The sequence below is a fragment of the Oryctolagus cuniculus genome, chromosome 4 (genome assembly GCF_051225735.1).
Source record: "Oryctolagus cuniculus isolate XC-2025 breed Fujian yellow rabbit chromosome 4, ASM5122573v1, whole genome shotgun sequence".
Lineage (NCBI taxonomy): Eukaryota > Metazoa > Chordata > Mammalia > Lagomorpha > Leporidae > Oryctolagus > Oryctolagus cuniculus.
This window is the reverse complement of record NC_142870.1, coordinates 102,487,263-102,514,715: the sequence shown is the minus strand read 5'-3', so window position 1 is coordinate 102,514,715 and position 27,453 is coordinate 102,487,263. Positions and strand designations below refer to the sequence as shown.

General features: G+C 44.0%; 1 long non-coding RNA gene across 2 annotated transcripts; it reads left to right on the top strand.

Annotated features, from left to right (window-relative positions):
* Positions 1 to 444: 444 nt before the first annotated feature.
* LOC149127064 (uncharacterized) lies at positions 445 to 26,034 on the top strand. 2 transcript variants are annotated; one of them, XR_016232548.1, is made up of 3 exons: positions 445 to 1,617; positions 9,172 to 9,363; positions 25,717 to 26,034. It is a non-coding gene; the product is annotated as an uncharacterized LOC149127064 (long non-coding RNA). The 2 variants fall into 2 exon arrangements; XR_016232547.1 differs by lacking the exon at positions 25,717 to 26,034 and adding an exon at positions 12,266 to 15,228.
* The last annotated feature ends 1,419 nt before the right edge of the window (positions 26,035 to 27,453 follow it).

The window sequence follows — 27,453 nt, the reverse complement described above, 5'->3', positions numbered from 1 at the left end:
TCAGAAGTGGAACAGCATGTACTTTAACCAGTGTTCATAGGGCTGCTGGTGTCACAGGCACAGCTCAATCTGCTGTGTCACAATGCCAGACCTGTCTTCCTTTCTATCTATGTCCAAATTAATTTTACTGGAATAATTGGAGAGGGTGAGGGTAGCATCTGTGTTTTTGTCTTTATTAACAACTGAATCATGTTTTTGAATGATTGATCAATTCCGCAACAGATGATTTGATTTCAGATACTGTTTGCAAATACCTGATGGCTGTGTAACACAATGTTTAACCCTGTTCTGTAGATGTACCCTAATTTTTAAGATTTAAGATGCTGAAAACCTTTATATCTTCTGCTACCATTTACCTGATCATTAGAAGTTAGAAATTTCATTTGGCTGTAAGAAAAATAGAAGGTCAGATAAATAAGACTTTTATTTTCTTCAGGTCACATGTCTGGAGCTAGGCATTTCAGGGCCGGGATGGTGAAGCCTCGGTTCCAGTATAATCCAGGCTCCTGCTCCACTTCCATTCAGCCATCCTTAGAGTATGTTTATTGCCTCATCAGCCCAAGCTCACTGTACCACCTCCGGCACATATCTACTTTCCAGGAAGGAAAAAAAAAAAACAAAGTAAGGAAAAATATTTGTCAGCTGACTCTCTGCTGCTTTCGAAGAGATTTCCTAAAAATTCTACCCAATGTCATCCACTGATATCTCATTGATCAGAACAATGGCCGCTTTGCTCTGCCTTGAGAGATTACCAAGAACGTTAGTTAAGGTCATTGGTTTGCCTTTTGTTAATCATTTTGCTGTTCAAAAATGGCAGAAGGTGAGAATGGAGGAAATTATAAATCTTTGCCACATATCATATGGACTAAAATTAATATTATTTAAAGAAGAAAATCTATAAAGACTTTCTAATTTTGAACTAACAAGCAGAACTATTCAACATCTCACTGGTGAACTGTATATTGTAAAACAATGTGAAAATCCAACAATAGTATTGCTTTGACATTAAAAGGCCATAAAAATCTTTGCAATTTTTTCCAAATAAAACAAGGAGTTATATATAAGTTTCATTAGAAGAGCCCTCTCATAAGTAAAATGTTGAAATCCAATGAACTAAAATGTCCAAACTCTGATGGGGGGAGGGGAGTTGTTTTCACAGTGAGGGCTGTGGAAGGGGTTTGCTCTGAGAACCTCAAGAGACAGAGCAGACTGGACACTGCAGGTTTGTCCATGAGGAATCCCCTATAACAAGTTTAAAATCCCTATTCCTTGGGCTTTGAGAAGAATCAAATTCAGCTCTGGTTGTAGATATATTCCCATTATCCCCAATCTTCAATACCTTGTTTTTATACAATATCCTTGTGTTAATAATTTATAGGGAAATTAAGGGGTGATGTAATGCTGAAAAACTTGTTCTCTGTGCTCCCATCCTCTGAGGCCAACATCCCAGCAGCTTTACCCCAAAGGGAAGGATGGTCCTATTGTTTTATGACAAGCAGAAAAGCAAGCAGAAACTATGGCAGAATCAAGTTGAACTGGAGTCAAGTTCACTGAGGAGACAGGTTATAGCCAGATGGTCTCTGGGCAGGAAATGAGACCGGCTCCATATTTTGAAAGGTAAATATTTAAATATTTATTTTCCTGAAACAAGGAGAGGGGAATGTCATAAGTAGGGAGGGGGACTCAAGCTGTTTTATGGCAAGACTGGAGGAAAGGATGATACCAGCAAAGCAGAGGGCTGGGATCCTTCAAGTGAGCAGGCACTCAGGTTACACAAATCGGAAACTGGCTACTAGCATTGGAGAGTGTAGAGCAGCTAAATGAGGAAACAGTGGGTACAGCTGACCCTGCAGGCCAGGGTGTATGGGGAGGCTAAGGACCGAATGTTAGATAAAGTACACTTCCAATTTGGGAAGGAATTAGGGGCCTGGAGTGGACCTTGTAGGCAAAGAGCAAGTAGTACTGCCGGTACCACGGCTCACTTGGCTAATCCTCTGCCTGCGGTGCTGACCCACTGGGTTCTAGTCCCAGTCGGGGTGCCAGATTCTGTCCCGGTTGCCCCTCTTCCTGTCCAGCTCTCTGCGGTGGCCCGGGAGTGCAGTGGAGGATGGCCCAAGGGCTTGGACCCTGCACCCGCATGGGAGACCGGGAGGAAGCACCTGGCTCCTGGCTTCAGATTGGTGCAGCGCCAGCCATAGCAGCCATTCCGGGGGTAAACCAACGTAAGGAAGACCGTTCTCTCTCTCTCTCTCACTAACTCTGCCTGTCCAAAAAAAAAAAAAAAAAAAAAGAAAAAAAAAAAAAAAGCAAATAGCAGTGGCTGATCAGGAGCTGGTAGCCTGTGAGAGAGCAGAAATTCAGTGCTGAGGCCTTGCTTCCTGCTGAAGCAAGTCAGACATGATGTTGCAAAAACTCTGTAAGCTCAAAAGTGAATGGAAAAATTTTTGTTGAAGATTTTTCTGTAGGTCAGAGAACTTACATTCCTCAATTATGGAGAGACAGAGAAAAATTTCCGGCAATACTTAGATCTTCTCTGGCTTTGCAGGAGATAAGTGGCCCACCTAACTATGCTCTACCTTCCTTGCAAGAGGATATCCTTGACCTGCTCCACCCAGCAAATGATTCCCAGTCTTCGTGGATTACAAGTCACCTGAGTTTCATGCCAGGCCAATTCCATCTGAATTTCCAAGAAAAAGGGTGGGCATTTGGCACAATGCTTAGATTCCTAGGATGAGACTCCCTCTTGGAGTGCCTGGGGGTTCAAGTCCCGGCTGGAATTCCTGATTCCAGCTTCCTACTGTTGCACACCCTTGGAGGCAGCTGGTGATAATTCTAGTACTTTGGTCTTGGCTGGCGCCGGCTCACTAGGCTAATCCTCCGCCTTGCGGCGCCGGCACACCGGGTTCTAGTCCCGGTCGGGGCGCTGGATTCTTTCCCGGCTACCCCTCTTCCAGGCCAGCTCTCTGCTGTGGCCAGGGAGTGCAGTGGAGGATGGCCCAGGTGCTTGGGCCCTGCACCCCATGGGAGACCAGGAGAAGCACCTGGCTCCTGCCATCAGATCAGCGCGGTGCGCCGGCGGCAGCGGCCATTGGAGGGTGAACCAGCAGCAAAGGAAGACCTTTCTCTCTGTCTCTCTCTCTCACTGTCCACTCTGCCTGTCAAAAAATAAAATAAATAAATAAATAAAAAAGTACTTTGGTCTTTGCCACCAGGTGCTGGCTCCTGGCTTTAGCTTGGTCTTGCTACAGCTGTTGGAGGTATCTGGCTGGTATTTGGGGAGTCAAACAGCAGAGAGAAGAATCTCTCTCTCTCTCTCCCTCTCTCTGCCCTTCAAATAAAATAAATAAAAATTTTAAAAAGGAAAAAGAATTGTGAAGAAAGGAATCCAAGAATTTGCCTCTGTAACGGGTTTTCTCTGTCTCTTGGGAATGAGCTCTCCAAGCAGCGCTGGTAGAGTGGGGCTGCTTAGATAGTTCTGTAGGCAGTGAGCAGGTGCCAGGGAGTGGACTTTGGAGGTGATTGGAATCCAGGCAGAAATGAAAGGTAAACTGAGATGAGGAACACAGACATTGAAAGAGTAGAAAGAACCAAGTTAGTGGGTTCCAAAGTTGTTTGTTTGTTTGTTTTTTACAGGCAGAGTGAACAGTGAGAGAGAGAGGAGAGAGACAGAGAGAAAGGTCTTCCTTTGCTGCTGGTTCACCCTCCAATGGCCGCTGCGGCCGGCGCACCGCGCTGATCCGATGGCAGGAGCCAGGGGCTTCTGGTCTCCCATGGGGTGCAGGACCCAAGCACCTGGGCCATCCTCCACTGCACTCCCTGGCCACAGCAGACAGCTGGCCTGGAAGAGGGGTAGCCGGGAAAGAATCCGGCACCCAGACCGGGACTAGAACCTGGTGAGCCAGCGCCGCAAGGCGGAGGATTAGCCTAGTGAACTGCGGCGCCGGCCTTGGGTTCCTAAGTTCTTTACCTTCATCATTTTTCTCTTGCTGCCTCTGTCTCCTGTGTAAAATATTGGGGTTAACTTACTTTTAGGGTCCTGTGGAGTATCTCAAGGATCACAATGAGGAAGGAACCCTTTAGGGTTATCACAGTCTCCTCATCACCCAAAGCAAATCTGCTTGAATTTGCTGAGCTGATTGGGCTTCTATATTAGGTTCATTTAGATAAAATATTCAGTACCAGTTTTTCAAAAATTGAAAAGTACCACACTAAATGATTTCTAAAGCACTTACAGCTCTGAGATACCAAGTGTGTCTGCAGTGGCAATGCCAACAGCACAGATCATTAGCACAGAAAAGAGCACCAGGGGCCTTAGGATGCAGGCCACATTTTGAGGCCTAGTTTTTTAGTATTGACTCCTGCTGTTCAAGCCTGCTGCCCTCCCTGTCGTGGGCTGACATTTAAGCAGAGAAGAAATAATTGTGATTTCTTCATGGATATACCACTCAACTCAGAGAAAAAAATAAACCCCAAAGGTCATTGTGCAGACAAAATAGTAGCTGGTTAATTGCCTAAATTTCCCCCTTTTCACGAATTATTTTGGTATGAAGTAGCTATACGTAAATAGAAGTCCTATTGAGTGACCTGGCATAAGACCAGTTGTACATTCAAAAGCAGGTGTAGCCAGCAACAAGCCAAGTTGTGGAGGAGAGCATGCCAGCATTTAGACACCACTTTCCCTATTTGGACACAGCACTACAACATCTTCAGAAACAAGCATCTGTTTACAAATGAACATAACCCCTAGCTTCTGTGCACCTTCCAACCTGGGCAAACGGCTGCCAGAGATGTATGTGGCAAAACTTGGGTTCAAGTCCAGCTCTGTGCTTACTGTATACTTTGGACACATCAGCCATCTTATCTAAAGTGGGGGATAATAATATCTACTTTGCAGTACTGCTGTGAAGATTAAATACGCTAATGCATGTGAAAGCATTTTGTAAGTAGCACAAAGTCTTACAAATGTAAAGGTACATTTATCACAATAATAGCATCATAGTCAAGCAAACAACATTAGCAAAAAACACGATTACAGTCACAAGCTATAGAAATGCTTTTGTATATAATCAGACAATATGCGTTTATTAACATATCCATTTCTTCCTTCACTCACTAGTTCCTGCCTGTACAGCGCTAGTCCCTGGGGGAGATAAGAAGTAAATGAAAGGGGAATGGTTAGATAAAAAATGCATTTAGGGCTTGATGACCAAACAGTTCAATGTCTATGGAGCCAGGAAGTGCATTCTTCTCTGTGAGGACACAGAGTCTGAAGACTCTGTTTCTCCGTGGAGGGGAGACAGCGGCTCAGTAAAATCCAGAGTAGCTGCCAGCTTGGCAAATGGAAGCTGACTGAAGGCAGATTTGATCACTCAAGGCCTTTCCAGAAAACTCATTGCTCTTTCCATTCCCACCAACTGCACCCAATCATGTTTTGCTTGATGCTTACTTGTCTCCTAACTGCCCTGCAGAAATTACATAGTACCTGAGACAAGTGCAATTTGGCTTTTCAGAGTAGAAGACAAGGCTTGTAGACCACCGGACTCGTAGACTAGCACAGTGATGATCCTCGGCGCCTCTCTCCCACAGTAAGTGAAGGAAAAATGACTTTTTAAAATAAAAAACTTGAAGTCAGTGTGCCTCCATGGACTATGTCCTTTCAATTTTATTTGTTTATTTTAAGAGTTTATTTATTTGAAAGGCAGAGTTAGAATGAGAGACACAGAGACTGAGATCTTCTATCCTCTGGTTCATTCCCCAAGTGGCTGCATTGGTTAAGGCTAAGCCAGGCCAAATCCAGGAGCCAGAAGCTTCTTCAGGGTCTCTCACGTGGATGCAGGGACCCCAGCACTTGGGCCATCTTCCCCTGCTTTCCCAGGCCATCAGCAGGGAGGTGGAACAAAGGTGAAGCAGCCAGAACTTGATCTGGCGGCGTGATGGGATGCTGGCCTCACAGACGTCTGCTCTACCCACTATGCCACAATGTCAGCCCTCCTTTCAACTTTAGTAGAACACATAGGGGCCAGCACTATGGTATAGTAGGCTAAGCTTCTGCCTGTGGCACCAGCATCCCCTGTGGGCGCTGGTTCATGCCCCAGCTGCTTCTCTTCTGATCCAGCTCCCTGCTATGGCCTGGGTAACAGTGGAAGATGGCCCAAGTCCTTGGACCCCTGCACCCATGTGGGAGACCTAGAAGAAGCTCCTGGCTCCGGGCTTCGGATGGGCCCAGCTCTGGCCATTGTGGCCATTTTGGGAGTGAACCAGCAGATGGAAGACCTCTCTCTCTCTAACTCTACCTCTTAAATACATAAAATCTTTAAAAAGCAAAAAAACAAAACACAAATGATTTAGTATGAATATATGATTATTTTGAGAAAATCGACAACCCGAGACAGCTTTAAGCAGTGGAAATAATGGACCTGTTGTGAGTTGTAGAGTTAACTGGACTGCCACACCCTGTGACTCACGGGTGATATGTTGTGCCCTGCTATACTGGGCCCTCATCTCCCACATACCACTCACTGAGGTCTGCACTTGCGGTTTTTTTTAAACTTACTTCCCTTGCTTTTAATAATCACAAATAAAAATAAAGTCAAGAGTGACCACATACTCTCCTATAGGAGGTTGGAATTGGAAGGAAGCTAGAGTTTTTAGTCCAAGAGAAGCACTTTCCTTTGATCTCTCTCCCTTCTTTCAGAAATGGTGACAATGAAGATTAAAGTCTTTTCTGGAGGGCTTTTAAGAGCATTGCATGTATTTTGCAACCGAAAGAGTTCAAGCAAGGATAGAGGGCGAGTTTTCCTGCTTGGGGAAGAAGCTGATTACAACACCCTTGCCTCTGAGCCCCAGTAAAATGCCCCTTGACCTGCTCTGACTTTCTCTGTGCCTTTGGCACGGATTTGTCCCAGGGACTCCTGTTGAGAGAGCCACCTGGTGTGTATTTTTTCTTTGTGTGTTAGATAGACTTTCAGACAGCATGGGGCACTGAAGTGTGTGCCTTGTGGCTTGTTACAGAAAGAGTCCTCAGAGAAAGACTGCACCCTGTTCCATAGCCTTGTGGGAGCAGCAGTCCTGTTGCTGTGGACACTGTTTTACCCAGCCCTGTGTTGACACCTGTGTCTTTGTTTCCTGGTGCTTTGTAATCTCAATTTGTTTGCTTATCCAGCTGTTTTCCTCAGCGTTTGGATATAGACAAAATGTGTAGTATTTTACTACTCTAATACTGTAACATACCATTCTCTTCAAATCCTTTAATCTATGGGAGAGAGATAGAGAGAGCAAGAAAGAGAGAGATCTTCCATCTACTGGTTCACTTTCTCAATGACTGCAATGGCAGGGGTTGGGCCAGGCCAAAGCCAGGAGCCTCAGCCGAGTCTCCCATATGAGTGGCAAAGGCTCAAGTACCATCTTCTGCTGCTTTCCTGGCACATTAGCAGGGAGCTGGATCAGAAATGGAACAGCCAGGACTCGAACCCCAGTGCTCATATGGTATGTCAGCATCCAAGGCAGTGGCTTAACCCACTGCACCACAATGACAGCCCCTGTATTCTTTTTAAAGGCAAAGTAATGAGACACTGATGCACAGATACGTAAGGGTTATGTGAAAAATCTTAGACATTTGTTTAGATTATGTATATCTGATGACCAATGACCTTCAAAAATGAGTGACCTTATAATAAATCTCCAATAATTTTGAGACCAAGGTTATCCTAAATAGACCATGGTCACATACAACCCTCCTCCCCCAACTAGCTTTAGCCTAAGGTAATTTCTATCAATGACCCGTTTTGTTCTTCATACCATTATCAATGCTGTGTAAGAGAACCAAGGCTTAGAGACAAGAGCTGTGCCCAGGGTCACTCAGGGAGCACAGGAAGCAGCTGGAGCTTGAAGCCAGGTTTCTCCCAGTGGAGCTCCAGGGGCTGCCCAAATGATACAAGCTTCATCTATTTCTCCGAGAGTCATGGGATGTGGCCCAGACCACGTGGCAATGAATCCACGGGGATAGGTATTAAGGGACCATGATTTGGCCACAATGTTGCTGCCTACAACAATGATATCCTGGGTAAATTCTCTTTCCTCATCTAGGCTTCAGGTTCCTCATTTCTAACAGCAAGGACTGCTGTCAGTGGGGAAGGCTCTCTGCAGCTGTTTCTAAGGTTTTGCAAATGTCTGACCTTTGACTCAACAATCTTTCTTAACTCTTGTTTTCAAATTCCTGAGTTCATCTATGTGGCATCTTAGTGGAAATGTTACAAATGTGAACTCAGAATACATTGTAGGAGAAATCTGCTGGGCAGAACCCACACAAAGATGTTGAAAACTAGTTTTGCAATCTTTACCCCTCACCTACTTTGGAATGAGAGATTAAGGTTCTAACCAAGAATGGTTAGAAGGAAGATTTTCAGATCTTTAGAGAGAGTTGTCAGGGTGCTGTTAGAGCCCTTTACCCACAACCAGCAATGAGGGCTTCAGGGAGACCACTTGGAGCACTTGGGTCCCCTGCAAGGGAGGGGAGGCAGTGGCCCAGCATCTAGCGATCAGAGCCAGAGGCTGTGCAGGTGAGATAAAGATGTATATTAGGGAGGCACAAGCCTTTTCATGAAAAATAGCAGCTGCATGTTTCTATGGACCTGTACATTCTAAGACAGAGGATGAGCTGGCTTGAGTTGCCTTAGATTCTGCCTCACCAGCCTAAGGCCAGGAAATCTCAGTAGAAAAAGGCTAGAGGTAGGGGCTGATGGAAGCATTAAGTCACCCACTTCAAGACATTCACACCGAATGTCACAAGAACAGCAAATGGAAGTCCATAGATGCCAGGGTCTCTCAAAACCCCACAGGAGAAAGAGGCAACATTTTACACATCTCAGGCTCAGAGAGCACCAGTGCTACCCACAGCAGCACCTTCAGGAAAACTTTTCTCCACCTTTCTCCTGACCTTCTAATCTGGCAGATGTGGGGGAGACTCCATCAATTAAAGGGAGCAAAACAGAAGAAGGTGGCAACCTAAAGAATGAACCAGCTCAAAGCCCTTCTCCTAGTACTGGAAGCCAGCCGAAAGCAGACTCACCCTGGGAGGGCAGCAGCATGGAGTTAACTCCCCAGATTGATAGCTGACCTGAAACTCTTTGAAGGTGAAGAGTGAGCAAAGGACTTTTCTTTTTTCTTTCTTAGATCTAAATGGGATCAGAAAAGGCTGGCACTAAGTTGCCTCCAAAGGAAGAGGAACACCAGCCCAAAGAATGGGCATGCACTGGCAGTGGGGGAGAAGCGCATAGCTATTTCCTGTTGTGTTTCCTGGATCCTGATTATTGAATATAATGGCTACATCTTTATGCTTAAAAATACTACTTTTCTTTGCTGCAGGTAAGTTGATTTGGCAAAGTGTTCAGTTTCAAAAGCTTGAAAACCACTAACACTGGACGTGGAAAGCCGCTTCTGACACTGTCATCAATACCAGTTATTGCAGAGTGGGAAGAAAGTAGCAGAATTCCCCCACTCCCAGCCACCTTGTGCTCATATCCTTTTGGGACCTATGGCATGAAGCAAAAGGAACTGAAGTTGGTTCCTTCTGCACAAAGAAAAGCCAAAGGTTTGCTCCTGGTCACCCTCACCTGTCCATCCACCTTCTGTCCTGCCCTGCCCCCCCAATAATAAATAGTACACTGGATTAGGGGTAAAGTAGAAGAAATAAAGAAAATGGGAGGAGGGGGTAATCAACATGAGTTTAAGGGACAGAAGAGGAAGGAGGAAGTGGAGAGAAAGGTGAGTGTGGACACAGAGCAGCCTTCCGGATCAGAAGGAGGGAGGGGAAAGAGGCCTGGGCGGGGGGCGGAGCTCGGGGACTGCCTCTCCATTTGCTCACTCCCAGAGCACCACCTCCAGCTCTGTCCCCTTCTCCGGGAACACCTCGCCTTCGTGGTGGCCAAGTGTCTTCTGGCTTTGTGCCGGTGCTCTGGTACTCCCCTACTACTGCCCCTTTCTGTGGGCCTGCTGATTTCCCACTTGTGCTCTTACCAGGGCCCCCTCCCCAAGGCTTGTTCTACATGCAGTCGGGGGAAACACGGAACAGGTTGCCTATGGTCACGGGCTAGAATATGGCCCATCTTCATTGGGATAGATTGTGTTTGCTGCCAAGTCATGTAATGTAGTTTTTTTTTTTTCTTTAAAGATGTATTTATTTCTCTGAGAAGTGGAGTTACAGAGGCACAGAGAAAAAGAGAGAGAGAGAGAGAGAGAGACCTTCCATCTGCTTGTTCACTCTTGCAAATGGCCACAACAGCTGGAGCTGGGCCAATCCGAAGCTAGGAGCCTGGAGCTTCTTCTGGGTCTCCCACGTAGATGCAGGGGCCCAAGGACTTGGCCATCTTCTACTGCTTTCCCAGGGTATAGCAGGGAGCTGGATGGGAATTAGAGAAGCTGGGACTCGAACTGGCACCCATATGGGGTGCCGGCACTGCAGGCAGCGGCTTTACCTGCTATACCACAGCACCAGTGCCTGTGATGTAGTTTTATATTAAGGCAAACTTGGGTATATAATGGTACTGAGTGTAAAACTCATATGAATATTAAAACCACCAGAACATTTGAAATCACTAGTGAGCTTTCAGCTACTTCAAGCAGATTCTCAGGGCTGTTAGTTCCTCCTGCTCTGCCACTAGAGGAATTGTCCTGGAAATGCTTGAGAAATGTTGGCCTACCTTGTTTGTTTTCTTGGGAGCTTCCATATTGGGTACTAGATCAGCAAAAAGTAATCAGAACCAAGGGGATGGCATTGTAACAACAGAAGCAATGGTTGTTTGATGGGAGGTGGAGGTGTAGACAAACTAAGTTTAGGTATTCTGCTAACTAACAGGGCCACCTCTGTTTATAAAGCTATATGTGAGCCAGGTAATCAAAATAGCGAGTACTCAATGAGAGTTGGTTAGACCAGCTTTTCCCAAAGTGTGTTTCATGGAACATTCATCTCAAAAATGCTTCCAAAAGAGAAGAGTCCCATGATCAGATAAGTTTGGGAGATGGTTTAAGCCCCTCTTGGAGATTCACAAAGATGATAAAGCACTGAGAAATCATTTGCAAAACAAACAAGTTTGCTTAATTCCATGTTGCCCAGGCCTAGTGGTCTCTTCATATAACTTTTCTTTTGATCACTGTATCTCAGGATTAGTCTTTGGGCAGCAATCTTATGGGCAACATAGCTAAGAAAAATCCATACCAGATAATATTATAGACAAGAAAGTACCAGTTTTTTCATTATACAACCTCTCTGTTCTCTTCTTGTATCTCATGTTTTGAACACATTTTCCTAGTAAGTAAAACCATATTTACCTCACTCAAAGTTATTTCAAAGTTATGTAACATGTAAAGAAAATATTCACTGCTGCAAATGTTGTTTAATTTTGTTTGTAAACCTGTTTTCATCCATGAGTCCATCCACCGTGGGTATTCAGCTTGGGTTCTACCACCTGATATTGTACTGACCCGTGCACTGCATCAGAGGCTGGCTATGATATCACCAACTGCTAGTTAGAACTTTTTTTTTTTTTTAAGATTTATTTATTTATTTTAAAGGCAGAATTACAGAGAGGCAGAGGCAGAAAGAGAGAGAAAGGTCTTCCATCTGCTGGTTCACTCTCCAACTGGCTGCAATGGCTGGAGCTGTGCCTATCTGAAGCCAGGAACCAGGAGCTTCTTCCGGGTCTCCTACGTGGGTGCAGGGGCCCAAGGACTTGGGTCATCCTCACTGCTCTCCCAGGCCACAGCAGAGAGCTGGATCAGAAGTGGAGCAGACGGGACTCAAACCGGTGCCCAAACAGGATGCTGGCACTGCAGGTGGCGGCCATACTCTCCATACCACAGCGCTGGCCCCTCAATATTCTATTGCCCTAAGGATGACTTCATGTTAGGTAACCCTCTAAACCACAAAAATTTGTAATACATTATAAAAAGTACAGAACAGTATGGAAAATATGAAGCATGATAAACTCTTTGGTCTTTGAGTAGGAATTTTTATTGAATATATGGGCCTCAGAAGAGTCACATCTTGAATCATGTTGTACAGATGACAAGGCATTTCTGTGCTAATTATCTTACATAATTCTCCAAGCAATCAAGTGATGTCATCAGTATATAATCTGAGCATTGGACAGTGTCTATTTTGTAATTTTTAGGATCTCCTGGTTACAGATGTTAAAAACACAATATAAACTGTTTTAGGAAAGAGGGCAACTGATTGCAAGAATACTAATATTTTGTTTCGGTATTCCAGGAAATGATGAATAATCAAGACAGAGGGAGAGCAGAGATACAGCTGGATTATGAACACTTTGAGCCAAGGACTGAAATGTCAAGATTCTTTTCAACCTCATGTTCTTCTCTGAGTGTTGGCTTTACTTTCATTTTAGATTGGCTTTCTCAACTTAGTGGAAGATATTCTTACCAAAGGCACGTGAGGTTTACATGTAGATTTGGAGCCACTGAAGAGAGTTAGTTCAGCTTGAAATTTATCCCAACACTATGGGCCATAAAGAAGTACTATGGTCCAGTTTAATCCCAGTGCTAACCTATGAGTGAGTAAGCAATAACCAGGGAGCAAAGCCCTTTATATGTATATGGTGGCTCCTTTGGTAAATATGTAGGCGAGGGTTACTTTTAAGAATGAGGGTGGTGAAGAAACAAATTCTTAGAAAAGATATGCTAGGTAGATAATTCTCTGTGTGTGTACTCCATGTTATGCACTATAGATCTACCTATTATTCACTTATTATGGTAGACGGTCAGCAGAACCCCCAAGCTCACAGCAGCTGAATTTATTGCCAACTATGTCAAGAAAATGATCATATGTTAATGGAAGCCCCACAAATCCTTACCTTCAAGGTGGCCAAATACCCCCCAATACTTGAATGAGTCTATTCATTATTATATACTATCAAACTGATATACTCAGAAAGAGCTTTGCTGTTGAGCTCCTATTTTAAGGGTAAAATTTGTTTAAAAAACAAAACAAAACAAAAAAAGGGGGGTTGGTGAGGAAATAACTTTTGACCTGGAGAAAGAGAAGGTATCTCAGTGCCTGGGCAGTTTCCTCATGGGATAATTGACCATGAGATAAGGATGAGGGTTTTGGCTGGACTTTAAACTCAGCCTGCCTAGCCTATTCCCTTCCCAGGACAGTCTGTCTGCAAATGGCTGGCCCCTCCTCCAGCAGAAAGAGGGAGTGAGAAAAGGTATAGGAAAAAAAAAAAAAACCCTCTAGGAATTAAAAGGAGAAATTATTTGGGTAGGAAATGCTTGATTCCAGGCAGATGTAGGACGTAGTCAGATCTCCACATCTATGCACTAATACGCAACTGTGGAACCAGAAATTGTTCTTTAGGAGCTTGGTGACTTATGCCATTCATTTGAATTTTCTCTAGTCATTTCCTTTTACTTCTCTCTATTATTTTTTTATTTTATTTTATTTTATTTATTTATTTTTTTTTGACAGGCAGAGTGGACAGTGAGAGAGAGAGACAGAGAGAAAGGTCTTCCTTTGCCATTGATTCACCCTCCAATGGCCGCCGCGGCTGGCGCACCGCGCTGATCCGATGGCAGGAGCCAGGAGCCAGGTGCTTTTCCTGGTCTCCCATGGGGTGCAGGGCCCAAGCACCTGGGCCATCCTCCACTGCACTCCCTGGCCACAGCAGAGAGCTGGCCTGGAAGAGCTCTCTATTATTTTTTAAGGCAAGAGCATATGTCAGCTGTGCTAAGGGGAACCTTTGCCCCACCCATCCCCTCAAGACCTCTGCTTTTCTATGCCCATATTTAATGGGAAAAATTTAATATTATTCACAAGTGCCAGTTTTGGTGATGACTATAGAATAAAAGAGAAAATTCTAAGGACCAGAAGAAACTTCCCCTTTTATGATCATAAGAGTCGCAGTGGGAGTAGATTCGGAGGGTCTTTAGAAGCTGTGATGATTAATTTGCTGTCGGTTTGCTGGGCTGGGGTCAGCACTGTGGCATAGTAAGTTAAGCTGCCACCTGCAGCACCAATATCCCATATGGATGCCTGTTGCAGTCTTGGCTGCTCCACTTCCAATCCAGCTCCCTGCTAATGCTCCTGGGAAAGCAGTCAAAAATGACTCAAGTACTTGGGCCCCTATACCCACATGGGAGACCTGGAAGAAACTCTGGGCTCCTGGCTTTGGCCTGGCCCAGCCCGGGCCATTGCAGTCATTTAGGAAGTGAATCAGCAGATGAAGACCTTTTTCTGTCTCTCCCTCTTTTTTCTGTAACTCTGCCTTTCAAATAAACATTTTTTTTTTTAAAAGGCTGGACCGTAACGCCCAAATGTTTACTCAAACCCTATTCTGGGTGTTTCTGTGCAAGTGTTATTGGGATGGGATCAATAAACCATTGGACTTTGAGTAAAGCAGAATTCCCTCCATAAGGCGATGGGCCCATCCAATCAGTTGAAGGCCTTAGTGAAGCAAAGACTTACCTCCCACAACTAAGAAAGAAATCTGTCAGCAAACTGGCTTTTGGCCTCTTGCTTGGATCTCCAGCTGCCAGCCTACCCAACAAATCTTGAATTTACCAAACCTCCTTTAACTGGTTGAGTCAATTTCTTAAAATAAAATAAGCCTCTTCCTCCATGCATACCCAAACTAATTGGTTCCATTTCCTGGAGAACCCTGAGTGACTCAGAAGCTGTTCCTACAATCAAACATCACACGAGATTTCTCAGTCAGAGCGCTTCTTAAACCATGGATGCTGTAGTGGCCAGAGAGTTCTATGCTTGAGCATACACAAGGGGCAAAATTCATTTTCTCAAATAACAGGGAGTGTTTACCATTTATTGAGGGCCACTTTTTGCTAGTTCTTCAAACCCAACAAGGCAGAATTTGGATGTGCAGGGACAGAGTAGCTTGTAGTGGAAACTGTCGGAGTGTGCAGGGAAGTGAGGAGGGGATGAGTGACTTTGGTAGGTGCCCAGGAAGTGTGAAGGGGACTATGAAAATGTTACATCAGAGGGGCTGGTGTTGTGGCACTGCAGCTTAAACTGCAACCTTTGACGCCTGTATGAACACAGGTTCAAGGAGACCTGGTTGCTCCGCTTTAGATCCAGTCTCCTGTTAATGCACCTGTAAAGCAGTGGAAGATGGCCCGTGTGCCCTGGATGGAGTTCCTGGCTACTGGCTTTGGCTTAACCCAGCCCTAGCCATTGCAGTAGATTTCTTGATCTCTCTCTCACTGTCTCCCTCTCTCTCACTCCACCTTTCAAATAAGTAAATAAATACATCTTTTAAAATTGCTATATTGGAACAGGTTTGTGTGGCTTTGATTGTCAAGCTCAAGAGTTAGGAGGCATTTTCTGTGAAGGCAAACAGAAGCCAATGCAGTTTGACTGAGGGAATGGAGGAAGGCGTCAGTGCAACTAGAGTAGTCTGGGAGGAAAATATTAGAAGTAAGGACTCCATTTCGAAAGTTATTGTCATTATCTCCATACTATTTTATTGTTTTTAAAGAGTTACTTTTATTTGAAAGGCAGTTACACAGAGAGGTAGAAACACATAGACATACACACACAGGCAAAATACATGTTTGCCACAGGTGTCAAATAGACAGGTGCAGAACATATTTGCAACTTGTTCATCTGTCCTTGTTAAATAACTGAAGTACAGAGTGATGGGGAGAGCTATTCCAGTAATTATGGGCTTCAAGATACAAAGGTCTTCAAAAAGTTCATGGAAATTCAGAATATGAAAAACTACACAGGGCCAGCACTGTGGCATAACGGATGAGGCTGCCTCCTGCAGTGCCGGCAACCCATATGGACGCTGACTTGAGTTCCGGCTGCTCCACTTCCAATCCAGCTCTCTGCTGTGGCCTGGGAAAGCAGTGGAAGATGGTCCAAGTCCTTGAGCTCCTGCACCCACGTGGGAGACCCAGAGGAGGCTCCTAGCTTCTGGCTTCGAATCATTGCAGCTCCGATTATTGGGGCTATTTGCGGAGTGAACCAGCAGATGGAAGATCTCTCTTCTCGCTCTCTTTCTCTTTCTTCCTCTGCTTCTGCCTCTCTGTAACTCTGCCTTTCAGATAAATAAATCTTTAAAAAGTTATTAATATTATATGCTTTAAAATATTTAATTATTTGACTGAGTTAGAAAAGGAGAGTAAGAGACAGAGAGAGATCTTCTGTTTGCTGATTTGCTCCCCAAATGGCCAAAGCCAGGAGCCAGGAGCTTCTTCCAGTCTCCCACATGGGTGATAGGGGCCTAAGTACTTGGGCCATCTTCCATTGTTTTTCCAAGGCACATTTCCAGGGAGCTGGATTGGAAGCAGAGCAGCCAGGACACGAACTGGAACCCATATGGGATGCTGGTGTTACAGGTGGCAGCTGTATCTGCTATGCCACAATGCCAGCTCCAATTATTAATGTTATTTGAGGTGGGGGTGGGAAGAGAGAGACAGAGTGGGAGAGCTCTCATCCACTGGCTCATTCCTCAATTGCCCACACAGCCAGAGTGGGTGAAGCCAGGAGCCAGGAGCTCCATCCAAGTCTCCCAGTAGGGTGGCCCGAACCTAGCCACTTGTGCCATCATCACTGCCTCTCAGAGTGCATTAGCAGGAAGTTGGTGCCAACAGCCAGAGCCAGGAATTGAACCCGGGTATTCTGATGTGAGACAAGAGCACCTTAAATGCCAAAGGCAAAATGCCTGTCCCATGAACTTACCTTTTCATTCCATTTCCCAAAAACTTTTCGAGGTGCCCTTGCATATGGCCCATCAACTCCTGAGGGAGGGAGGGAATGTTCTCTGGGCTAACTCAGGATTACTCCCCGAGCCCAAGAGAAAGCCCTTACACCTGGTGAACTCAGGCTGATGACGGAGAGTCCAGGTTCTGCGAGGGTAAGAGACTGGACTTGGACCTGTAGCGCGAACACAGTATTTTCTTATCTTTAATCCCCACAAAGCTCAGGTTTACTTTTCTCTCACAAAGGCCAAGTCTAAGGTGACTGCTTAAAGAATTGTTCCTCTGGATAACTATGTGTGCCTGTAAACACCCTTCTCAAAAAGAGGAGTGTGCACTGCTCACAAAGCCGGACCAGGAAGTACTTGGTGGCCCAGTGAGGCAGGCAGTTATGCCCTTGAGTGCCATGGCTGGGTGAAGATAAGAGAGGCTTTCGTTGTGGTCATTCATTCACCTGGAAAGGCCCAACACTATCTCATGTCCCTGGATTCTGGGAAGTCCAACAGCCTGATTGCACTTTATGACTTGGTAAATGATATACTCTAAGGGCTCATAAACATTAATCCAGACACATGTCACAAAGCTGATTCCGTGAAATAATGAGCAGAGACCTCCGTTCTCTTTGATTCAAGCATGGGCCAAGCTGTGTGTGGGTATAGAAGTGCCGGGGAGCACAGAGCCTTCCACCGCTGCTCATTGCTGGGACTGCCCATTCCCAGCCCTCCTGGAAGGGGCCCTCACACTCCCACCGTAGGCACAAAGTACCTAAAGCTGCCTTTGGAGGAGCTTCTGGAGTGCTCTCTAGTTTGCTGGTTCCTCCAAGTGTCTCCTTTGGATTCAGTGAAATAAGTACAGACTCTCCTGACTTTATAATGGTTTGACATGAAACTTTCCCATTTTATGATGGTGCGAAAGTGATCTATTCAGAGGAAGCCATCCTTCAGATTTTAAGTGTTCCTCTTTTCCAAGGCCATCAGTCCCTCCCGATTCTGGAACGTGACAATGAACCACAGCTCGCAGTTAGCCCCGGGACTCTGAGGAGAGACACCCATGCCCGGCAGCACACTGTACTATTTGAGCTGTGGTGTTCTGCAGGTTAGGTGGGTTAAAAGCATTTTCCATTTGCAATATTGCCAATGTGAGATGGGTTTATTAGGAAGTAAGCCTATCAATAGTCTAGGTCAACCTGTAGCTACCAGGAAAATAATAAGAGCTGCCATTTACTGAAGACTTAATATGTGCCAATTTATTTTCACAAGCTATTTCGTTCTTGCCATCAATAATACCATGGTCACTGGTCTTACCTCTGAGAATTGGAAAGAACTTGCCCCAAGTCAAACGGCTAGAAAACGCAAACCTAGGTCCACCTGCTGCCACTGCCCATGCTGACGAGACTTCTGCTTTGTTGAAGGCAGTGTCTCGGTGGTTTTTACTTACTTACTATGGAGGGAAAATGCAGGCACCGTTATCATGAATGTTTCAAGTAGGAGGGAGTAAAAGATCTGAGTTTCTTCCTTCAAAAGGGTCTCTAGTTCTCTCCATTGAGAGACAAGGTTGCCTGCAAGAATTTTGAGTCACTTTTTGTAGACACTGTGTGAAATTTTTATCAGAAAGAAGATAGAAGATAGCTATGAAGGGCCTTGATATTAACTGGTAGAAGATCTCTCTGTCCTCCCCGCCCCATAACTCTGCCTTTCAAAAAATAAAATAAAATAAATCTTAAAAAAATTAATGAGACTGGCTAATTATACCCAAAAATGAGTGTCATGATGTTAAGTGATATTTCTCAATAAAAATCACTGGGGGCCGGCTCTGTGGCACAGTGCTAGCATCCCATATAGGTACCCATTTGAGTCTCAGCTGCTCCACTTCCAATCCAGCTCCCTGCTGATGGGCCTCAGAGGACAGTGGAGGATGTCCCGAATGTTTGAGCCCCTACACCCATGTGGAAGACCCAGATGAAGCTCCTGACTCCTGGCTTTGGCCTGCCCCAGCTCTGGCTGTTGTGGCTATTTTGGGGGTGAACCAGAGAATAGATGATCTCTCTCTCTCTCTGTCTTTCCCTCCCTCTCTGTAACTCTACCTGTCAAATAAATAAATAAATATTTTAAAAGTTAAAAACATCAAATTTAAAGGAAGAAAAATCTACTGAAGACAATTGGAGGAATTGTTGAATTTCAGAAAAGTTCCTTTTCTTGAGGTGGTGGCTATGCTAATTACTCTGATCATTTCATATTGTAGCTCATATCAAAATGTCACAGTGTATTTCATAAATATGTATAATTATTATGTACATTTCTTTAATTTAAAAATTCTCCTCCACTAGGAATAGTTCCTGAAATAGCTCTCTATTTTAGATTGTAAAAAAAGGTTGTGAAAAACATCTAAGAGTATATGTTTCCCCAATTTTCAGTGGCAGAGAATGTGAACATTAATATTGTCATTCTCCACCTCCCCTTTGCCCAACTTCCTTTGCTCAGTTGAATTGTTATTTTCAGTTTATGTAGATTTATAATGCCTACATCTGCATTAATAATTCCCATTGCTTTCGTATAACTTTTCTGTTCTGTTCCCCACCTGCCTTTGTACCATAGCTTCCCTGAGTTTTACTTTGATTCCTATCTTATTTGCTTAGATTTCATTGTAAGATATTTTTGCAAGAAGGGCACATTGAGGTTATTCTCTGGCCGTTTCACGTTTGAAAATACCTGGCTTGGCCTTTGTCCTCGGAAGATGCCGCGATACAATCAGTGCTCCTGAGTCACTTTCTTTCCATTAGGATTCTGTGCAGCTTTCTCCGCTGTCTGCTTTTGTGTGTTACTATGGAGACATTGGAGGCCAGAAGGATTTCTTGCACCTTGTAGGTGTGTCAGGGTTTTCCACAGAAATAGAACCAATAGGGTGTGTGTATGGGTATGTATGGCAGGGTGTGTGTTTAGAAGGGTACTTCAAAAAGTTCTTGAAAATGAAATTAAAGATAAGTTTGTTTTGTACAAAAAAAGGAAATCCATGCATACCAGAGTTTTCCAAAAACTCATGAAAATGCATATTTTGAAAAAACTATGCTTGAAATTTAAAATATTTTTTGCACCAAAATCAGCATATCTTTTAATGTTGTTTTTCCCTGAACCTTTTGAAGTATGCTTGTGTGTCTCTCCATGTGTACAGACTTACTGACTAAGGAATTGGCTCATGCAACTATGGAGGCCTCGAAGTCCCACAGTGTGCAGTAAGCAAACTGGAGACCCACAACAGCTGTTGGTTTTAGCTCAGTGGGGAGGGTGGCAGGCTAGAGACCCAAGAAAAACCAGTGTTTCAGTCTGAAGGCTGCAAAGGGCCAAGGATTCAGCTTGAGCTCCCTCTTACTCAGCCTTTTTGTTCTATTCCTGTTTTTGATTGATTGGATGAGAACTGCCTACAGTGAGGAGGGCTGTGTGCTTTACCTTGTCCACTGCTATAAAAGCCAATCTTATCCAGAAACACCCTCACATACACACCCAGAATAATGTTTGACCAAATGTCTGCACATCTATGGCCCAGTCAAGTTGGTGCAGAATATTAACCAGCATAGGAAGTAATGCTTCCTTGGGTGTCTAAAGAACTGTTAGGTTTTTTTTGTTTGTTTGTTTGTTTGTTTTTTTTTTGTATTTTTTTGACAGGCAGAGTGGACAGTGAGAGAGAGAGACAGAGAGAAAGGTCTTTGCCGTTGGTTCACCCTCCAATGGCCGCCGCGGCCAGCGTGCTGCAGCCGGCGCACCGCGCTGATCCGATGGCAGGAGCCAGGTACTTATCCTGGTCTCCCATGGGGTGCAGAGCCCAAGTGCTTGGACCATCCTCCACTGCACTCCCTGGCCACAGCAGAGAGCTGGCCTGGAAGAGGGGCAACCGGGACAGAATCCAGTGCCCCGACCGGGACTAGAACCCGGTGTGCCGGCACCGCAAGGCAGAGGATTAGCCTAGTGAGCCGCAGCACCGGCCAGAACTGTTAGTTCTTAATGTCTAGGAACTAACCAAGGTAGTGTCTGTATTGAGTCTTGGAATTGATTTGAATGTCCTGTTTTTCCCTTCATTTGGGATGAGGGTGTAGAGATTTTTTTCTGCTATTGTGTCTTTTAGAACAACTTCTACTTCATTTTTAGTATCTTGATTATCATTATTTAAGATTTTAATCATTTGTTCTTCATTTATTGATTTTCTAATTGAATTCATATTTTGTTCCTTTAGAAGGTCATAGTCAATGGTGTCTGTTCTTCCTTGCCGTGCTTTAGTTTTGGGTAGTGCTATGGCAGAGTTTCAGTCAAATCTTCCTTTACATCTCGTACCATAATTTTATCACCTTCTCTTTGAGCTCATCCATTATGGAATTCATAATCTCATTAACTTATGCTATGGCATGAAACAAATGCTAATAATTTTCTTCTGATCTTCAAATTGGTTTTCCCTTTAGTTTGCGCCCTCCCTCCCTCCCTTTCCTGTAATAAGTTTTCAGTTTCCATTGCATCTATTTTGATTTTCTTCGGGTTTGCTCAGTTCTGGTCAGGCTGACTCTGGCATGGAAGACTTCCTGACTCTATACCGCTCTAGTCAATGTGATTTCCTCTCAGAACAAGAGCATGAGCTCAGTATGCTTCTTCTATTTGTGAAGCCATGCCTTTTGGGGCCCAGGCTTAGTGTTAATAGCAGAGTTAAGCCAGATCTTTCTTATTTCTCTTAAAAACTGAGCCATTAGTTTTTCGAAACATGGCTCTTTCCTTGTTTGGTTGCCTTTGGTGAATCTTTGCCTAAAGTGGTTCCTAAATCTGTATTTTGTTCAAATTACATGAGTTGGGGAGGAGAAATTTTTTATTTCATTTCTATTCCTGGTTTCCAAAGTCAACACAGAAACTGCAACCTACTGAGAAAGGACTAAATAAAACATTGAATTACATTTAAGTCCAAACAATTTTTTTTTATTTTGAATTTTGGATGCACCATCTAATATATGTTGCTGAAACTAGGGAAAGAACCTTACTTCTTTGATCTTGCTTTTCCTCAGTTGTAAAATTGGAGGTTAGAATCCACCATGACTGCTTCACAGAGCCATTGTAAGGCTCAAAAGAGAAAATGAAATGAAAGGACTTTGTAAATGGCAAAATGACATTTAATGTAAAGTTTTGTCATGTGATTATCATAATTATTACTATATATTTATTTGTGGAGATTGCTATAGAGATAGTTAGATGAGAGATTCTTAGGAGGAAGACTGAGCAGATTAAGGGGGCCAACTATCTGAATAAGGTAGGGAACTTCTCTAAGCATCCATATTTCCTATGTCTCTAACCTGAAAGGCACAGGGAATGTGTCTTGTTTATTCTATATGGCATCTCCCATTTCCACTGTGAATTAAAAGGTGCAAACATTTATGCACCTCACAACATGTGACCAAGTTTTTCTTATAGTTTTATATTGTGAAATTGGTAAAATGTCTGAGTAATTCTTGCATATGTGAACGTGAATAGTATTAATCATACTTTACTATTTTTATGGTTTCTTCTGGATTTCAAGAGGTTTGTATTGCCTTTTAACCTTGATTAAGATTCTTTTCAGGGACAGGCATTTGGGCTAGTGGTTAAGTCACCAATTAGAAAGTCTGTATCTGGTTTTGGAGTGTCTGGATTTAATTCCCAGTTCAGCTCCTGACTCTGGTTTCCTGACAACGCAGACCCTAGGAGGCATCAGTGATAACTCAGCTAACTGAATTCTTACTCCCAATGTTGGAGGCTGGATGGAGTTCACATATCCTGACTTGGCTTCAGCCAAGCCCTGGGTGTCCTGGGCATTTACAAAGTGAATTGGCAGATAGGAGATCTTCCCTCAAAGGCTCTTCCCAAAAATAAATACATTTTTAAAAGGATTCTTTTCAAAACATAGGCCTATAATCCTCCTCCTGCGGCACCGACGCCCTGGGTTCTAGTCCCGGTTGGGGCACCAGGTACTAGTCCCGGTTGCTCCTCTTCCAGTCCAGCTCTCTGCTGTGGCCCGGGGTGGGGGGTGGGGGCAGTGGAGGATGGCCCAAGTGTTTGGGCCCTGCACCCGCATGGGAGACTGGGAGGAAGCACCTGGCTCCTGGCTTCAGATCGGCGCAGCGCCGGCCGTGGTGGCCATTAGGGGAGTGAACCAATGGAAGGAAGACCTTTTTTTTTTCCTCTCTCTCTCTCTCAGTGTCTATAACTCTCTCTCTGTCTCTCTTTCTCACTGTCTAACTCTGCCTGTCCAAAAAAAAAAAAAATGCCTAAGGAATATGACTTGAAAGAGAAGAGATGGAAAAACTGGACTATAACACTAAGCAATGAACATTGTTGATAATATTACCAAACCAGAAAGAATTTGGGCAAAATGATGGGTTTGCTTCTGAGTTTTATTTTATTTTTTTAAAAGATTTTTTGTTTATTTGAAAGGGAGAGTTACAGAGGGAGAGAGAGAGATAGAAGGATCTTCCATCTGATGGTTCACTTCCTATAAGACTGCAATGGCTAGGGCTGGACCAGACCCAAGTCAGGAGCCAGGAGCTTCTTCCGGGTCTCCCACATGGTTGCAGGGGCCCAAGTGCTTGGACCATCATCCACTACTTTCTCAGGTGCATTATCAAGGAGCTGGGATGAAAGTGGAGCAGCTGGAACACGAACTGAAGTCCATATGGGGTGCCAGTACTGCAAGCAATAACTTCACCTGCTATTCCACAGCACCTGCCCCTTTAATTTTTTAAAGAAGATTTATTTTACTTGTTTGGAAGGCAGAATGAGAGAGAGAGAGGAAGAGGCAAGGAAAGAAAGAGATCTTCCTTCTGCTGGTTCATTATCCAAATGGCCTCAACAGCCGGGCCAAAGCCAGAAGCTTGAAATTCTGTCGAGGTCTCCCAGTAGAATGAGGGGACAACGCACTTGGGCAATTTTCTGCTGCTTTCTCATGCGTATTAGCAGGGAGTTGGATCAGAAGTGGAGCAGCTGGGACTCCAACTGGCACTCATATGGTGTGCTGGTGTCTCAGGCAGTGGGTTAATCCTCTACACCACAACGCTGGCCAACATTTCAACTTTCCTCCTACTGCCGTAGCTCAGAGAACCACCCACTAAAATTTATAGCCAGGTTCTGCAGTATATTCTGGCTGTGTATGTGCTTAGGATTCATGTTGTTTTGAAAGAAATATTATTTGGAAGTATATCTGTTATGGATTTGTTTTCTTTACCTCTTATCATAATCCTTTCAAATCTGAAGCCAAGTTTGAAAATGGATCATCATTGGGCTGGTGCTGTGCATAGCGGGTAAAGCCGCTGCCTGCAGTGCCGGCATCCCATATGGGTGCTGGTTTGAGTCCCAGCTGCTCTACTTCCCATCTAGATCTCTGCTATGGCCTGGGAGAGCAGTAGATAATGGCCCAAGTGCCTGGGTCCCTGCACCCGTGTGGGAGACCAGAAAGAAGCTCCTTGCTCCTGGCTTCAGATTGGCCCAGCTCCAGCCACTGCGGCCAACTGGGGAGTGAACCATTGGGTGGAAGACCTCTCTCTCTTTCTCTCTCTCTCTCTCTCTGTAACTCTACCTTTCAAATAAATAAGTAAATAAATCTTATCTCTAAACAAAAGCAAATGGAGCATCTGATTTTAACACAATATAAAGAATTCTTTCATCACAGATTTTTTAAAAGATTTATTTATTTTAAAGTCAGAGTAACAGAGAGAGGGAGAGACACAAAGAGAGAGATCTTCTATCTGCTGCGCCACTCCCTCAGTGGCACAACAGCCAGATCTGGGCCAGACTGAAGCCAGGAGCCTGGAACTCCATGCTGGTCTCCCACATGGGTGGCAGGGACCCAAGAGCTTGAGCCATCTTCCGTTGCCTTCCAGGTGCATTAACAGGGAGCAGAATGGAAGCAGAGCAGCTGGGACTCCGATATGGGAATCATGAGTCATCTCTTCCTGACTTAGGAGTTCTGACTGAATGGCAGAACTGATTTTTATCTTAATAGATATAATAATATCTAATGTTTATAGTCCTATAAACATTATTGAGCTTTCTTCCAATTTACACCTAAATTACTTAGGAACAGCCAATTCTTTTGGGTCTGGCTTTAAAACTGTTAAGGAAGACCAAAGCACTGTTTGCTCTAGGACTGCTTTTCCCACGTTACTGCTGCCCCATGAATCCTGAGGTATTCTAATCTGGGTAGTGGGAGTAGACAGTTTTTTCAGCTCTGTGTGATTAGTCCATTGTACCCTTTGAGATCTTGAGTTTTTTTTTTTGTTTTTGTTTGTTTGTTTGTTTGTTTTTTCTACCTGGCCTCACGTGCATGTGGTGGTCCATCCTCAGCTGAGCATCCAGGGTTACCTCTGAGAACATCTGGGGCCTCCATTCATTCGTTTCTGTTAACCTTCCCAGTAATCCCGATCGCATTGACTTCCTCACACTCATAGTTCCGTGTCCTCAGCTCAGGGATACTGGTAGGCTTGGTTTTCCCTCCCTGTGTTAAGACTGAAGACTTTGTCAAGGCACAAAGTGAGGGCAACCACTGGGCTCAACTTACTTGGTTCTCACCTCTCAGGGACTGGTGCCTTTGCTGCCCGATGACCAGGGTTTTGTGAACCATTGTTTCATGGATTTGTTCAGATTTTCTGTTGTTTCAAGCGGAAGCATAAATTCAGTTACTGTTCTTTCAGTTTGCCAGAAACAGAAGTCTGTTCAGAGTCTTTTGAAATATTATTCTTGCCAGGAAAGAATGACTTGAGTAGGACAAAGCCATTGGCAACATAATAGAGCATATAAATTTTGGGGATGTTTCATAGGCTCCGTGGGACTTGGTGCCTAATTAAGCATGCGCAGTGAGAGAAATTTCCCACCCTTTTGACCTCCTGACTATGGAAGAGCAACGCCATGTGTTGAGCTTAGATGGCCTCGGGGAAGAGGTGGGTGTGTAAATGAGTTCTAGGTCTGTGTATGATCTGTTGCTATCCAGATGGAGAGACCAGGAGGCGGGTAGAAACGTGGATCCGCAGTTCGAGAAGGAGGGGAGTGGCTAGAACTGGAGATCATGGAGAAATCTTCCCAGAAAAGGTAGTGCCCAGTTGCAAGGAACTGCTTACCTCAAGTTGTACAGGTAAGTTAAATGAATTCTGGGATTCTCAAAGAATTTGCCCATGTTCCTACTGGGCGGCACTCACTGCAGTGTTTGTATGCGTTCATTTTCATGTGGCAGGAAATACGAATAACTTCAACCTTAAAGACCAATGCTTTATCATCTCCTATCATATAGACCAAAATTTTGCACTCTACTTTAGAATTTGTTATAATAAAAAGAGAAGACTAAATGTTCCCCTTTTCTCCCAGTTTCTAAAATTGCGTGTTTGCCCATAAATATAACATATATGAAACATTTTATAAGAATACTGAAGAAAATGACAGTTTTCTAAGGCCTTTGATACCTCTTGTAGCTCTTGAAGTTGCTTGGAATTAAATGAATAAATGATTCTATTATTAATGTAAGTCTTATAGTATTAGTCAAAACTTGGCTCAAGTTGAGACTTTCAGTTTTATGAATTTTTACTTTCAGTATTACATATTTCTCCAGTCAGTGGTTTGGAACTTGTGTCAAAAAGATGAGAAAACATAAGGTAAAAATTATTCGACTGAAATAGCAATTCAACAATTTATGCAGACATTTGACACATTTAATAAATATTATGTGAGAACTTGGATCAAGTTGTTTTTATTTAAGGAAAATGAAGATCCTAGTATCATGTGACTTCCAGGCCACACAAGAGAGGAATAATCACACATCAAGTCTGCTCTGGTCACACAAGAGCATTTAAAAAAAAAAAATATTTATTGGGGTGAGAGCTGTGGCATGGTATGCTAAGGCTCCGCCTGTGGCACCAGCATCCCATATAGGTACCAGTTCAAGTCCTGGCTCCTCCTCTTCCAATCCAGCTCTCTGCTATGACCTGGGAAAGCAGTAGAGGATGACCCAAGTCCTTGGGCCCCTGCACACATGTGGGAGACCCGGAAGAAGCTTCTGGCTCCTGGCTTCAGATCGGCCCAGCTCCGGCCTTTGCAGCCATCTGGAACTGAACCAGTGTCTAGAAGACCTTTCTCTCTGTCTCTCCCTCTCTCTCTGTAACTCTACCTCTCAAATAAATTAATAATAAATAAATAATTTTAAATGATTTATTTATTATTTATTTAAAATTCAGAATTACAGAGAAGGAAAGGCAGAGGCAGACATAGATAGATAGATAGATAGATAGATGATAGATAGACAGACAGACAGACAGACAAATAATCTTCCATCTACTGGTTCACTCCCCAAATGGCTACAATGGCTGGAGCTGGGCCAGGCTGAAGCCAGGAACTAGGAGCTTCTTCCAGGTCTCCCATGTGGGTACAGGGGCCCAAGCATTTGGGCCATCTACTGCTTTCCCAAGTGCATTAACAGGGAGCTGGATTGGAAGTGGAGCAGCCAACTGGGACTTGAACCAGAACCTATATGGGATGCCAAAGGGGCAGACAATGGCTTTACCCACTATGCCACAGCGCTTGGCCCCATATATTAGCATTTTTAAACTGTTTTATATTTTCAGGGATTCAAAAAAAAAAAACTTAATATAGGAAGAAGGTCAATAGTCAATGATGAACAATATTCCTGCATTTCATTTAACATGCTGTCCAACTGACCTTCAAAACAGTGGTCTTTTGG